The sequence below is a fragment of the Lactuca sativa genome, chromosome 3, assembly GCF_002870075.4.
Source record: "Lactuca sativa cultivar Salinas chromosome 3, Lsat_Salinas_v11, whole genome shotgun sequence".
NCBI classification, from domain to species: Eukaryota; Viridiplantae; Streptophyta; class Magnoliopsida; order Asterales; family Asteraceae; genus Lactuca; species Lactuca sativa.
Window position 1 is genome coordinate 79662707 of NC_056625.2, and position 15483 is coordinate 79678189.

Genomic DNA, 15483 nt, shown 5'->3' on the forward strand with positions numbered 1-15483 from the left:
TCCGGGTAACTCCTTTGGAAACACATCAGTGAACTCCCTGACGACCGGAACCTCTGAAACTGAGACTTGATCCACAACCCACGTATCCACCACATACGCCAAATAACCCGCACACCCGTGCTGAATGTATTGCGGAGCCCTGGCGGCTAAGAAAAACCCTGAATCCAACCTGTTGCCCTCACCATACATAACCACCTCTCCCCTACTTGAGGTTCGAACTACTACACGTTGACCCTCGTAGTCGATCATGGCACTGGAGCGACTCAACCAATCCATACGTACTATCACACAAACTTCCCCCATGGGAATCGAAATCAATTCAATCAGAAATGAAACCTCGAAGATCTCAAGTTTGCAACCACGATAGACTGAAGACACATCAATGTGGTGTTCGTTGGCGATAGAGACTCGCAACAGACACTCTAGCTCTCCTAAAGGCAAACCGAAATCCATACTAAACGATCGAGAGACAAATGACTGAATCGCCCTTGAGTCAAACAATACCAGAGCAGGAAAGGATTTCACTAAGAACGTACCTACCATAGATACAACACATATGAGCACAAAATAAACATAATCAATAAGATAAGGGATAGAAACATATCGGCCACCATATCTGGTGCTGTCTTGGCCTCCTTGGCTGGGAGCTGGAACGCACGTCCCCAAACCCTCGGGGGCTCTGCTCTACCTTGGCTCCCGTCAGTGATCCTCAGTGTAGCTGGCGTGGGAACCTACGTCGGCTTGGCGGCGAGCAACGGATAGTTGGCCTTCACGTGGCCAACCGGATCACAATGGTAACAAATCCTCATACTCAGAACCAGGGTGGGCTGGCAACAATCCCTCGCATAATGCCCCTCCTTGCCACATTTTTGGTACCCACTACTAGATCAACAAACCCCAGAATGAGCCTTCCCGCACTTCCCACAAGTGCGGCCACGCTGACCTCCAGACCTATTCGGTGCCGGCTGCGACTGCACTGGGGCCTGCCTCTGCTCTCTCAACTGCAGCTCAATCTCAAGATCACACCGCCTAGCGGCCTCCTATAACTCTAATAATGTATCACAAACCTGGGGAGCAACGAACTGCCTGATGTCAGTTTTGAACATGCTCAGATAACGAGTCATATGGGTGATCTCTGTCACCGAATCTAATCCCTGTCTCAAATCCAAACACTCCAGTGCAACCGCTTTCGCTCAACCCGCGAAATGTAGCGAGTGTGGAACATCTCCCTGAACTGATCGCAAGTAACCGCAACTCTCTGCTCATCTGAATATGACCCCGCCATCAATCTCCACCATTCCTTTACTCCGAACCTTAGTAGGTTCAGAGCACACATGACCTTCTAGTTAGTAGGGTATGTGTCACACCCCAAAACCATGAATGGCGGAAACGTTCTGGGGCGGAGGACATCATGTACAGTATCACAACAATGAATAGTAGTAAACAAGCAACAACATCATCCATTGCATTAATAATATAATTTCATACAAGTGTGTTCTGTCAAGTTATCAAGACACCAAAAATACATATCAAAATAAAAGACGAGTCTTGAATGAACTCCATCTTCTCAAAACCTGGCACCTGTACCTGTCTACTGGTGAGCTGAGAATACAAGTTATTTTGAAAGCGAGTATCAACTTTAAGCTGGTGAGATTATAAGTATATTAGTGTCTGTATTTTTATGAAAGTATTTGTAAGATGTTTTGACTCTCCTAGAAAACCCTATGTTTCCTACTAAAAGTAGCCGTCTACCAAGGCATCTAGTACATGTGTGTGTCTCTTGTAAGCGTGTTTATTTTCCCAAGTCCGACTATCATTAACTAAAAATATAGTTTTTACATTATCGTGCATCGTGTGAATGTAATGGGGAAATAATATAGTACTGTAGTATTCTAATAAGTAACTACTGTCATACTAACTACCTTAAACCAATTAAATTTAAAGTCACATGTGATCGGCCTGTATCCTACTACCGACTCTAGTAAAACGACGATGTAAGACGTCTTAAGAAATGACATGTGGCACCCGTAGACTTGCAAGTCCCACTGTAGCGAGCAACAAGGTGTTGGATAGTCAATCCAGTATATATCTATACGCAAAATGATACGCTCCCCAATTAAGGAGATTCTGGATACAAAAACGGCCATGGCACGTAGTGCCATGCCCCGTTTAATGGCTCACATAACTGCATAAATGTATATGTAATGTATGTGCTAGCTGTATTGTGTGTTCTTTCTCTGTCTAACCTGTATGTACTGTAATGTTGTGCGTGTACTAGCTGTATTGTTTGTTCTCTCTCTATCTGGCATGTATAGTAATGTACTGTGTGTACTAGTTGTATTGTATGCTCTCTCTATCTAGCAAGTGTTGACTCATGAATGAACTGACTCTTTGTATGATTCGTTGTTCTAGAATTAGTATTAGTACTTCCTAAACTACGCCTATCGTAGTTTGCTAGTAATCTGACTTGTACGTATAATCATGAATGTTTACCCTTGCTACCCTAGGGTATTGAATCGACTTATAGAACTTTTATGTCTATGTAGGTATACATGATATATAACTAGTTTTTAGACGACCTTCAGACGGATAGCCGATGCCCTAAAGCCACATCTAAACAAGGAAAAGGAGATAAAGCGAGCTGGTCTGCCTAAGCCCTTTAAACATTGCTTATATAACTATACATACATAGGCATGCATTTGACAATATAAAAGTATAAAAAGTGTTTAAGTAAAAGTATTTGACAACAGAAGAGTTTGTAAAATAGTTTGAAAGAAACAGTTTGATAACACAGTTTGAAAAGTAAGAAAACTACTGGTTTGGTAGTTATTAATCACATGTGATTTATATAATAACTATAATTGTTCAACTTGTATCCCCCCATAAAAGCATTTAAAAACATTAAAAGGTCAATTTAAGGGGTATGAACTCACCTGTAGTGAGTGGTATGGATGAACTGATGGAACATGATTGCTAGCTGTCAAGTGAAGACTTGAGCACACACAAGGATCCTAGTTACATATAATGACACATATATGTATCCAATTAGTCTTTAAACAACTAATCAACAAAGTTAAGACCTCCTAGGACATGCTAAACACCTTATGTAAGTGTTATAAGTCCCAAGGACTGCATCTAAGTGTTGTAGTACATTGCTATTGAGTTTAGGGTTCAAGGAAACCCCCTTAAATGAGTTTACGGTTTTGTGACCATCACTCAATGAGTTTACGGTCCTAAAATCATGAGTTTACGGTCGTAAAATCATGTGTTTACGGTCGTAAACTCATACTCCTTTGACCATGTTTTGTTTTGAAGCCCTACAAGTCCTTTAGAAGCATTTCTACTTGATGGTTAAGCCTTTGGAAGAGATTAGGGCACCATTTCCCTCCTTTGAGGAGTTTACGACCCTATGACCATTTCCTTTTGGGTTTACTACCGTAAGCCCTTATGGATTATGGTATTTTGATGTTTTCAAGTCCTAAACATATTAAGGAATGAGTCTAGACTAGTTTCCAAAGCTTATGAAGGGACTAGGGTCACTTTGGCCCCTAAATTAGGGTTTACGTTCCAAGGTGTTCTTGGACCACAAACACCTTTGATCTCGGGTTTCAATGGTGTTTTATTGATGTAAATAAGTGTATCAAGCCTTAAAATACTCTAGGATAGAATTACTTACAATATAGAAGCTTGAAAAGGTCCAAAAGTCCAAGAACACTAGTGTGTGTTCTTGGTGAAACTTGAAGAATCAACCTTTTGGAAAGATTTCATGGATAGAAGTGTGTTAAATCACTAGATTAAGTGATGTACTAACTTAAAAGGGTTAGAAACACTTACTAGATGAAGATCTTGAAGAATTCTTTAGATGATACTTGAGAGAGTTTGAGATTTGGATGTTGAAAGTTGGAAAAATGGTAAAAATAACTAAGTGTCACCTTTATACCACTTTCCTTTAGGGTTTACGGTCGTAAACTCCTTGTTTAGGCCGTAAACTCTAAACTTTTGATGTGCCGGGACTTTATTGTTTCACAATAAACCCTAGGGCCTCCTCTCTCCTGATATCTCTAAAGTTGTTAATCCTAAAATACTCAAACTTATTCCAAAAAGCTTGAAAGTTTCCAGAAACTGTTTTGACTTCTATTGAATTGACATGTTGTACAAAATAGAAATTTCGGGTTGTCACATCATCCCCTCCTTAGAAGGAATTTCGTCCCGAAATTAGAGTTTAAGCAAATAAGTAGTTACAAATAACTAAGTAAAAAGACGAGGATATTTCAGTTTCATCTGATCCTCACGCTTCCAAGTGAATTCCGGTCCTCGCTTGGCGTTCCAGCGAACCTTCACTATTGGGATACAACTTTGCTTCATTTAATTGACCTCTCGGTCCATGATCTCTACTGGTTCTTCCACGAATTTGAGGCTCTCGTTGATCATGATCTCATCGAGTGGGATAACAAGAGTCTCGTCAGATAAACACTTTTTCAAGTTCGAGATGTGGAAGGTAGAATGTATGTTACTGAGTTCGTGTGGTAAGTTAAGTTTGTAAGGTACATGGTCAATTCTTGCGAGAATCTCGACATGCCCTATGTACCTTGGATTTAGCTTTCCATACTTTCCAAAGCGTATCAAGCCCTTCCAGGGTGAGACCTTCAATAGAACACGGTCGCCTACTTGGAATTCCAACGGTTTCCTTTGCTTATCAGCGTAGCTTTTTTGTCGGTCTCCAGAGGCTTTCAATCGTTCACGAATCTGAACGATCTTCTCTGTCATTTCCAGTATGATCTACGGACCTATGAGAGTGCTGTCAGGAACTCGTCCTTTAGCTAACTGGGTATGACCCACCTCAACCCAGCACAGAGGGAATCTGCACTTTCGGCCATAGAGGGCCTCGAATGGAGCAACGTTAATGCTCGTGTGATAACTGTTGTTGTAGGAAAATTCGACAAAGGTTAAATGAGTATCGCATGCTTTCCCAAAGTCGATCACACAGGCTCGCAACATATCTTCCAAGGTTTGGATAGTTCTCTCACTTTGCCCGTCAGTCTATGGATGATAGGTTGTACTCATGTCCAGCCTAGTTCCTAAGGAACTTGGTAACGACTACCAGAACCTCGAAGTGAATCTACTATCTATGTCCGTGATAATGGATAAGAGAACACCGTGCAGTTGTACAATCTCTCTAATGTAAGTTCTTGTAAGTTTCTCCATCTTGTCTGTTTCCTTGATAGGCAGGAAGTGTGCAGACTTGGTCAATCTGTCGACGATGACCCATATGGTATCAAGTCCACCTGTTGTCTTGGGCAACTTGGTTATGAAATCCATAGTGATCCACTCCCACTTCCATTCTGGTATCTCGGGCTGTTGTAGTAGACCGGAAGGTTTCTGGTATTCGACCTTGACCTTTGCGCAAGTAAGGCATTTATTCACGAAGGTAGCAATCTCTGCTTTCATGTTAGGCCACCAGTATAACTTTTTAAGATCCAGATACATCTTATCCGAACCCGGGTGCACAGAATAACGAGTGTTGTGCGCCTCATTCATGACCAAGTCTCTGAAACCACCGAGTCTCGGGGTCCAGATCCGGTCCATGAAATAATAAGCTCCACCACCCTTAACCTCCAAGTTCTTATCCATCCCTCTCAGGGATTCACCCGCCACGTTTTCAGGCTTCAAAGCGTCGAGCTGAGCCGCCTTAATTTGTGTGGACAAGCGTGAATCGATAGTCATCGTCAATGATTTGACTCTACGACCAGAATATTCGTTCCGACTGAGGGTGTCAGCTACTACATTGGTTTTACCCGGATGATAACGAATTTCACATTCGTAATCACTGAGTAGCTCGACCCATCATCGTTGTCTCATGTTGAGCTCCTTCTGGTCGAATATGTGTTGCAGGCTTTTGTGGACTGTAAAGATAGTGCTTTTCGTACCATATAGGTAGTGTCTCCAGATCTTTAGAGAAAACACCACTGCTCCTAGTTCAAGATCGTGGGTCGTGTAGTTGACCTCATGTGTCTTCAGCTGTCTCGAGGCATAGACGATGACCTTACCTCGTTGCATCAGAACACATACGAGTCCTTGATTCGACGCATCGCAATAGACAACGAAGTCTTCTATCCTTCGGGGAGGGATAGTATTGGTGCGGTGCACAAGGCTCGTTTGAGCGTTTGGAACGCCCTTTCCTACTTCTCTTCCCAGTCAAAGGCCACGCCCTTCTGGGTCAGTATTGTAAGAGGTTTCGCAATGCGGGAGTAGTTCTGAATGAACCTGCGATAGTAGCCAGCGAGGCCTAGAAATTGACGAATTTCTTTAGGCGTCTTCGGTGCTGATCAGTTCTCAATGGCTTTGATTTTGGAAGGGTCCACATGAATTCCCTCTTCGCTAACCACGTGCCCTAAGAATTTAACTCGTCGAATCCAAAATTCGCATTTTGAGAACTTCGCGTAGAGCTTCTCCGAACGTAATGTTTCTAGGACTTGATGCAGATGTTTACTATGCTCCTCCTTACTATGAGAGTAGATAAGTATGTCATCGATGAAGACGACGATGAACTGATCCAAGTAAGGATGACACACCCTATTCATTAAGTCCATGAATACTGCGGGCGCGTTTGTTAATCCGAACGGCATCACTAAGAATTCGTAGTGCCCATAACGAGTTCAGAAGGCTGTCTTTGGAACATCCTCCCCTAGCACTAATAGTTGGTGATATCTGGATCTCAATTCAATGTTCGAAAAGAAGTTCGCCCCTTTATGTTGGTCAAATAAATCGTCGATACGAGGCAACGGATAATGATTTTTGACGGTCAGCTTGTTGAGCTCCGTGTAGTCAATGCACATACGAAATGATCCGTCTTTCTTCTTGACGAACAAGACTAGAGCTCCCCAGGGTGAGAAGCTTGGTCTTATAAAGCCCTTGCTGAGCAGTTCGTTAAGTTGACAGAAGAGTTCTTGCATCTCTGCAGGTGCTAGATGATAGGGTGATTTGGGTACGGGGGTAGCCCCTGGAACTAAGTCGATTCGGAACTCAACTTGACGTTGCGGAGGTAGTCTTGTGAGTTCTTTTGGGAAGATGTCGGGAAAGTCGCGTACTACTGGAATGTTCTGAATGTCCTTCGCTTCTTGGCTCACATCGACAACATGAGCAAGGAATGCTCGACATTCCTTTCGCAAGAATTTCTAAGCTTGAATGCTCGAGGTGATACGAAGGTTCGTGTCGGGTTTGTCGCCATAAACTACTAGGGTTTCGCCACACAGCAGATTAAGGCGAACAACCTTTTCAAAACACATGATATCGGCATGATGTAAACTCAACCAATCTATTTCGATAATGACGTCAAAACTTTTAATTGAGACAGGCATGAGATCGATAAAAAATGAATGGCTATGTAAAGTTAGGGTACACCCTATGAATATGCTACTAGTGCTCTCTGTCTTTCCATTAGCCATTTCTACAGTGAACGGTTCTTTAAGTGCTCGTGATTTTTGCTTAAGCAAATGAGCAAATTTTTGGTTCACGAAACTCCTTTCCGCTCCACTATCAAATAGAATGCATGCATAAGAGTTATCGAGGAGGAACGTACCAATGACCACTGTGGGGTCGGCAACCGCTTCCTCATGGGCTATGGCCAGAACTCTTGCCGCTCCACCAGCAAACCCTGCCTTCGGGCAGTTCCTTTTGAAGTGGCCTACCTCGCCACATCCGTAGCAAGTTTGGCCCACTCCAGCACTAGGGACCTGGTTGATTGGATTCTCCGGAGCTTTACAAAAACGGGCAGTGTGCCCCTTCCCGTTGCATTTCAAACACTGCATTTCTCAGCAGGCACCAACGTGATGGAAGTTGCATTTGTTGCACTCGGGTAAACTTCCAGCGTACTGCATTACCAGAGCAGCAGCGACAGGTGCTATTGCAGCATGAATTCCCACGACCTGCTGCTTCTTGGCAACCTTCGCCATCTTTTTGTCCTCCCAGAACTTTCGCTTGGGGTCAGTGGTTTTGGAAGATTCTGAGATGGCCAGGGTTGTTGTTGCGGCCGCGGTACGAACCCCATGGTCTATGAGCCGATGTGCCAATCGTTTGGCACTATCAAATATAGTGGGGTGTGATGCCAATACATTTACCTGGTATGGTGGCATCAACCCCCATATATACCTCTCGATTTTCTTTCCCTCTGTATGAACCATGTTGGGACAGAGGGACACCAGTTCATAGAATCTGGCGGTGTAGGCGACTACGTTGGAGCCCTTCATGGTTAGGCTCCACAGTTCTTCCTCTAGCTTTTGGATCTCGCCCCTCGGGCATTACTCCTCAATCATGAGGTCTTTTAAAGTTTCCCAGCCCATAGAATTAGCCACAATGAGAGATAGTGACTTAACATGGCTATTCCACCATGTTAGGGCTTTTGTTTCAAAGGTGCAAGCAGCAAACTTGACCTTGCTCTCCTCGGGACAGGAGTAGATTTTGAAAACCGATTTGGTTTTCTCGAACCATTGCGAGAGGGCAATGACTCCGCCAGTACCTTTGAAGGACAATGGCTTGCAGTTGGTGAAGTCCTTGTAGGAGCACTCTTTCAAGCGCACAGGGATTTCACCATGAGTAGACAGGACAGGGGTTCCTCCTCCAGTGGAACCGGGTGAATGATATTAAGCCATGGCTATAGCCACAGCTGCAGCTACAACAACATTTAGGGCTGTTGTGTCGAACTGAGGAGTAGGTGGTTGAGGTGGTGGTATCGGTGTTTCGTTATTAAGGTTACACCTTGGATTTCTGTGAGGCGGCATCTTTTAACTATAAGTTTAAAAAGATGATAATATGGATTTAGAATAAAGAAATTGATGAGAGCGACTCATGGACTAACTCTCTATAGTCCAACAACACAATTGAATAATACATTTAAATGAAGATCTAATACTGAAAGATGATATCATTTGGATAATAATTTCCATGAGATTAGGTACTTGTCAATGTTACTGGAATTACAAATGTAACAAGTTCAGGAAAAACGGCCAACCGAATGAGGCCTTACATCAACCAAAATGGGAAAATTTTGACAGGACTACAACCTAACCAAGACCTAAGATTTACAAAGATAGGAAATTAGACCAGAGTTTTACATAACTAGGTTATATCCAAAAAGAGAAGTTGATGAGAATCTATCGGCGACGAGAACTACCGGAGTGAGTTCTTGACCCCGACAGAAGACGTTCTATGTCCCTCACGCACCTATCAGATCTTGCTTGCTGAGCTTGAAGTTCCCTGACTTCAGCTTCGGTTTCAGCGAGTTCCCTCTGAAGAGCTGCATTGTGGACCAGAGTCCTTTCATGAGCAAACTCTAGCTGGCGAATGCAGACTGTGTTAACACCAAAGTTGGCGTCAATCTCCACGACTTGGCCGATAGCTGCTTGACCTTGCTCCGTGTTCCGAGCAATCCTACGAACTATGATGGGTAGGACCCTGTCAGCGGAACCTCCCTCAGTAAGGTTGTAGAAGCTTCTGTCTCCGTTGTAGGGGATAGGTTGATCTTGTTCCTGACTCCATCTATTCAAGTTTGTGGCCCATAGGGGTGTGGGTCCTTAAAATGCTGGGCGAGGGTTTGGGTTTTGATCAGCTGGAGGTAGCTTGTTAACTTTTGGCTCTGAGTCAGAACCATCAGAAAAGCCTTCAGCTTCATGATCATCCAAAGGGATTGGGTAATCATCTTCTGGTTCTTCTTCCAACCATCCTGCATTGTCGTGGTTGGGGTAGTACGGGTCTCCGGGAAGATGGAATCCAGCCATTATATCTACGCGAGAAGAGAGGTATAAGAATCTAGTACATAAGTAGTTTTTAGTAACACAAAATACTCCTATAGTATTTTAAGTTTAGGTTCTATTGTTCTCATTGTGGTATTGTGGGTAAGTTTTTAGACTTGCTGCAACCTCACAACCACACTTACACACATGCTAGTCAACACCCCAGATAATATAGTTGATCAAACTATATCTTCCCAGTTTTGACTATATGTCTCTAAGTCTACTTGTGCTGCCCAACAATCGTAATACTTTTGTACTGTCTTAGTGACACTGATTTTAGTATGAATGCAGACATGTATACTTAATTAAATATTTTAATATTTAAAGTATAAACTCTTGGTCAGAGTATTTTTATCCAATGGTATTTATAGTTAGTATATATTTTATGGGTTGATATACTCAATTCACTATAAACAATGCTCTGATACCAATCTGTCACACCCCAAAATCATGAACGCCAGAAACGTTCTGGGGCGGAGGATGCCTGTACAATATCACAACAATGAATAGTAGTAAACAAGCAACAACATCATCCATTGCTTTAATAATATAATTTCATACAAGTGTGTTTTTTCAAGTTATATAGACACCAAAAATACATATCAAAATAAAAGACGAGTCTTGAACGAACTCCATCTTCTCAAAACGTAGCACCTGTACCTGTCTACTGGTGACTTGAGAATACAAGTTATTTTGAAAGCGAGTACCAGCTTTAAGCTGGTGAGATCATAAGTATATTAGTGTGTATTTTTTATGAAAGTATTTGTAAGATGTTTTGTAAGATGTTTTGACTCTGCTAGAAAACCCTATGTTTCCTACTAAAAGTAGCCTTCTACCAAGGCATCTAGTACCTGTGTGTGTCTCTTGTAAGAGTGTGTATTTTCCCAAGTCCGAATATCATTAACCAAAAATATAGTTTTTACATTACCGTGCATCGTGTGAATGTTCACGAAGTGAATGTAATGGGGAAATAATATAGTACTGTAGTATTCTAATAAGTAACTATTGCTGTACTAACTACCTTAAACCAATTAAATTTAAAGTAACATGTGATCGGCCTGTATCCTGCTACCGACTCTAGTAAAACGACGATGTAAGACGTCTTAAGAAATGACATTTAGCACCCGTAGACTTGCAAGTCCCACTGTAGCGAGCAACAAGGTGTTGGATAGTCAATCCAGTATATATCTATACGCAAACTGATATGCTCCCCAATTAAGGAGATTCTGGATACAAAACCGGCCATGGCAGGTAGTGCCATGCCCCGTTTAATGGCTCACATAACTACATAAATGTATATGTAATGTATGTGCTAGCTGTATTGTGTGTTCTTTCTCTGTCTAACCTGTATGTACTGTAATGTTCTGCGTGTACTAGCTGTATTGTTTGTTCTCTCTCTATCTAGCATGTATAGTAATGTACTGTGTGTACTAGTTGTATTGTATGCTCTCTTTATCTAGCAAGTATTGACTCATGAATGAACTGACTCTTTGTATGATTCGTTGTTCTAGAATTAGTATTAGTACTTCCTAAACTACGCCTATCGTAGTTTGCTAGTAATCTGACTTGTACGTATAATCATGAATGTTTACCCTTGCTACCCTAGGGTATTGAATCGACTGATAGAACTTTTATGTCTATGTAGGTATACATGATATATAACTAATTTTTAGACGACCTTCGGACGGATAGCCGATGCCTTAAAGCCACATCCAAACAAGGAAAAGGAGATAAAGCGAGCTAGTCTGCCTAAGCCCTTTAAACATTTCTTATATAACTATACATACATAGGCATGCATTTGACAATATAAAAGTATAAAAAGTGTTTAAGTAAAAGTATTTGACAACAGAAGAGTTTGTAAAATAGTTTGAAACAAAACAGTTTGATAACACAGTTTGAAAAGTAAGAAAACTACTGGTTTGGTAGTTATTAATCACATGTGATTTATATAATAACTATAATTGTTCAACTTGTATCCCCCCATAAAAGCATTTAAAAACATTAAAAGGTCAATTTAAGGGGTATGAACTCACCTGTAGTGAGTGGTATGGATGAACTGATGGAACATGATTGCTAGCTGTCAAGTGAAGACTTAAGCACACACAAGGATCCTAGTTACATATAATGACACATATATGTATCCAATTAGTCTTTAAACAACTAATCAACAAAGTTAAGACCTCCTAGGACATGCTAAACACTTTATGTAAGTGTTATAAGTCCCAAGGACTTCATCTAAGTGTTGTAGTACATTGCTATTGAGTTTAGGGTTCAAGGAAACCCCCTTAAATGAGTTTACGGTTTTGTGACCATCACTCATTGAGTTTACGGTCGTAAACTCATACTCCTTTGACCATGTTTGTTTTGAAGCCCTACAAGTCCTTTAGAAGCATTTCTACTTGATAGTTAAGCTTTTGGAAGAGATTAGGGCACCATTTCCCTCCTTTGAGGAGTTTACGGCCCTAAGACCATTTCCTTTTGGGTTTACTACTGTAAACCCTTATGGATTATGGTATTTTGATGTTTTCAAGTCCTAAACATATTAAGGAATGAGTCTAGACTAGTTTCCAAAGCTTGTGAAGGGACTAGGGTCACTTTGGCCCCTAAATTAGGGTTTACGGTCCAAGGTGTTCTTGGACCGTAAACACCTTTGATCTTGGGTTTCAATGGTGTTTTATTGATGTAAAGAAGTGTATCAAGCCTTAACATACTCTAGGATAGAAGTACTTACAATATAGAAGCTTGAAAAGGTCCAAAAGTCCAACAACACTAGTATGTGTTCTTGGTGAAACTTGAAGAATCAACCTTTTGGAAAGATTTCATGGATAGAAGTGTGTTAAGTCGCTAGATTAAGTGATGTACTAACTTAAAAGGGTAGACACACTTACTAGATGAATATCTTGAAGAATTCTTTAAATGATACTTGAGAGAGTTTGAGATTTGGATGTTGAAAGTTGGAAAAATGGTAAAAATAACTAAGTGTCACCTTTATACCACTTTCCTTTAGGGTTTACGGCTGTAAACTCCTTGTTTAGGCCGTAATCTCTAAACTTTTGATGTTTCGGGACTTTATTGTCGCACAATAAACCATAGGGCATCCTCTGTCCTGATATCTCTAAAGTTGTTAATCCTAAAATACTCAAACTTTTTCCAAAGAGCTTGAAAGTTTCCAGAAACTGTTTTGACTTCTATTGAATTGACATGTTGTACAGAATAGAAATTTTAGGTTGTCACAGTATGAGCATGTGAAAAAGCATCCCTCAATGTTAGATAGCCACCTCATGGCTATGACCGGGTCCTGAATCCGATCGAAATTCGGTGGCTTCGTGTTATCCAAGTCCCGGTACTGAAAGTCCCGACCAACCCTACCGCCAACAATTGTGTGACATCCCCAATTTCACGGCCAGAAAAGACCGATTTTTTATGCTTTGTTTTATAAATCAGAGTATTCATTTAATGAAAACGGTTGCGGAATTTGTTCCTAAAACAAGATATGATAAAAACATATCAAAACATTTCTCAAAGAGAATGTATTTTCATTTAAATAATAAAACCTCGGGATGTCATGTTCCGATACATACACATAAGCATAAACAGAACATACATTCATTTACTCTAGTGATTTACATCTCCTTTAATCTCTCAGTGCAAAACAGCTTCATATCGATACCTGTGATACAATTAAACTGAGTGGGTCAGGCTTGGGAGCCTGGTGAGCATATAGGGTTTTCAACCCACAATATTATATCACATATATATATATATATATATATATATATATATATATATATATATATATATATATATATATATATATATATATAATCATCAAACAATCAACCCAATTATCCATCCCCATTATCTTCGTTTATTCTTAAGTACCTTCCCTAAGGAATTATCCTAAGGTTCATCTCCTACATCGTATTTACCTCTCATCTCCTTACATCACATTTCCTTATATGTTTGTTCCTAAGGACTTTTTCCTAAGGATCATCGCATGAATACGTAGTCACAACATCGCCTGGACTAGTAATTCATAGTAAGGGTTAGACTATCATCGCATGAATACGCAGCCACAACATCGCCTGGACTGGTAATTCATAATAAGGGTTAGACTATCATCGCATGAATACACAGCCACAACATCTCCTGGACTGGTAATTCATAATAAGGGTTAGACTATCATCGCATGAATACGCAGCCACAACATCGCATGGACTGGTAATTCATAACCTATCTATCATCACCTAATTATCCTCACCTTTCTATCATCACCTATATCTCATCACCTAATTATCATCACCTATTTCTCATCACCTAATTATCATAACACGTCATCTAATTCATCTACCTATGTTCTACCCAACATATTTGTAGATATAAAATACATACACAGATTAACTCATTTAACACCTTAATAAAACATCCATTCCACGCTCATCTCAAATAAACAACAATATATAAACACATAGCACGTATTTCATAGCAAATACTTAATATGTATATGTTAGAAGAAACAGATCGCATACTCACCCAAAACATATACTTAATACATTCACACAATACTTGTATTGAAATTGTGTTATGAAAGGGACTATACACTCACACATATAAACAACTTTATATTATACACATAGCATGTATTTCATAGCAAATACTTAATATTTATGTGTTAGAAGAAAGTAACTACACACTCACTTGATCAGAAGATGATCAGACAGCACTACTACTTGCAGAAGTAGAAATCCTCAACAGATCTGGAAGATCTCTACAAAAATCGAACTTCTCGCGGGCAGAGCTTCGGCTCGGGAATCGCACTTCTCGGGATCTTCGGGCTTCGGGACTTGCTTCGGGTCTCGGGGTTGATACCGAGGCTTCGGGGTACTTCTGGCACGCAAATCGAGGTAAAACGGGAGAGAGAAGAGAGAAAATAGCAACCCTAAACGGCTGGCCCTTCAAATCTATTTATAGGGAAAATTTGGCCCTTGCCACGTCGTGGCAACCTTTTTCCACGTTGTGGGCTTGGTCGTCACTGCATGCGTCATCCCAAGTTGCATCTGGGGGCCTCCCGGAGGTGTCAGGAGATTTGCCACGTCGTGGCACTGCTTGCCACGTCGTGGTCTCTGACAGTTTTGGGGTTTCGCGCCCCGAACTTCAGAAATTCATAACTTTCGCATACGAACTCCGCTTTCGACGTTCTTTATATCGCCGCGAAGGTGAGATTATGCTCTACAACTCTCGTTTAGACTCCATTGGCTAATTTTGAATTTATTTTTAATATATTATAATTATATTACTTATATATTATTTTTAGTAGGTCGGGACAGGAAAACTCTGTTATAAACTCATAACTTCTTCGTCTGACGTCCGTTTTCGTCTGTCTTTCCACCGTTGCATTACTATCGATGATATCTTCAATTATCATTTAGATCACTAAGGATAGATATCTATCTACCTTAAATTCACTATTTACGTCGCGCTGGGTCGCGCTAGGTCGTGTCGGTTCTGTCGCGAAACTTCGACGGGTCATAACTTCTTCGTTATAACTCGGATTTTGGCGTTCTTTATATGCACGGAAACCTTGTGACATATACTACAACTTGGTTAAGATTAATCCTTCTAAATAACCTCCCATCAAAAAGTCATTTTTTATGCTTATCGTCTCTAAATTGACTAGCCCTGATCTACGGGCG